General features: G+C 41.2%; 1 non-coding gene across 1 annotated transcript; it reads right to left on the bottom strand.

Moving 5' to 3' along the window:
• Positions 1 to 454: 454 nt before the first annotated feature.
• Positions 455 to 560, bottom strand: LOC111827681. Its single transcript, XR_002831341.1, has one exon. It is a non-coding gene; the product is annotated as a U6 spliceosomal RNA (small nuclear RNA).
• Positions 561 to 1,633: the final 1,073 nt, after the last annotated feature.

Genomic DNA, 1,633 nt, shown 5'->3' on the forward strand with positions numbered 1-1,633 from the left:
CTGTGCCTGGAGTAGTCAATTCCCTGAGACTTCAGTTTGCATGGTAAGGAAGTCTTTTACTCATGTTAGTTTATGTAGAGTTATTTATTTATTTATTTATTTATTTATTTATTTATTTGCTGAAGGAGTCCTGATTAATATAGTAAATAAATATAATATATATTCATTTGATACTACAATAGTATTTGTATAGATAGACCTCAAAAGGCAACTTTGGAAATATTGATTCTTTCATTGAATTATACTTTGATATTGAATAAATTGGATTCTCCCTTCCTTCTTTTTTCCTTCCTTCCTTCCTTCCTTCCTTCCTTCCTTCCTTCCTTCCTTCCTTCCTTCCTTTTTTTGGCCTTACACAAATATCTTTATAATGCAAAGGTCACAATTCTGCTGAGTGCCACTCATTGATTGTGCTTTGACTCATATTCCTTCCCAGCCCCATCCAGGCACAGTGCAAACTATGGAACACTTCACGAATTTGCATGTCATCCTTGCACAGGGACCATGCTAATCTTCTTTGTATCATTCCAATTTTAGTATACGTGCTGCAGAAGTGAGACCGACCCTTTCTTTCTAATATATTCTAAACAAATCCAACCATGAAAAATTGTTCTTTTTTGTTGTATACTATACTAGAGGCCCGATGCATGAAATTTGTGTGGGAGTGGGGCCCTTAGCCCAGCCTGCACCCTTTCGCAATCCAGGACCCCTCAGGGGATGTCCAACTGTCAGTTTAGGGCTGATTGGGCCTAAACCAGAAGTTGGACATCTCTCTCGCAATCTGGGACCCCTCGCTCCTGACTGCTTGGCTCGCAGCTCCTCAGCGCTGCAGTGGAGGCCGGAGAGGCTCCCACCACCGCCACTGTGCTCACCAGGCATGAGTCCAGCTTCTGGCTAAGTGGTGCTCCCCCTGTGGGAGCGCACTGACCACTAGGGGGCAGCTCCTGCATTGAGCATCTGTCCCCTGGTGGTCACTGCACGTCATAGCAACTGGTTGTTCTGGTCATTCCACCATAACGGTTGCTGGGCTTTTATTATATAGATCCCCCTTCCTGGGAAATCTTATCCACTTTTATTGTTTCGGCAACCATCTCTATGCGGATAAAAGTAAATTCATATCTCTTACTTAATTCTCTCCTCAAAGAATCAAAAACAGGAAATCCAATTACCTGTTGGCATTTACACATTACTATTTCCCATGCACCTCAAAGTTAACATGTCATCTTTCCTACTAACCATATTTTTTTCTTATAATTTAAAAGCATTAATTGATGAACATACAATCTATCTGACCTTTAAAAAAAGGTGACATCCTTGACTCTCTCCTTGCCGTTAGGTTTTATACACAATCAAGCCATCAAGTCCAATTATTGATTTTGTCTTCCAATTATTTATTAAATCCATCTTCTCTTCTTACTTTTACATCGTCTACTACAATAACATCCAATTTTAGTCGCTACTTATTCCCCCTCCCCCCAAGGGCTGCCAGATCTCTATATGAATCATAAGGCTGGCTTCCTGTTATGTAGAAAGTACAAACTCTGCTTGATCTTAGCTTTGCCTCCCTCTCCTGTTTCCCTTCCTGACACTCACTGCCCGTTTTATGCTGGTGCAGTTGAAACTGTCCCACAAT

Source organism: Myotis lucifugus, unplaced genomic scaffold (genome assembly GCF_000147115.1).
Source record: "Myotis lucifugus unplaced genomic scaffold, Myoluc2.0 scaffold_200, whole genome shotgun sequence".
Lineage (NCBI taxonomy): Eukaryota > Metazoa > Chordata > Mammalia > Chiroptera > Vespertilionidae > Myotis > Myotis lucifugus.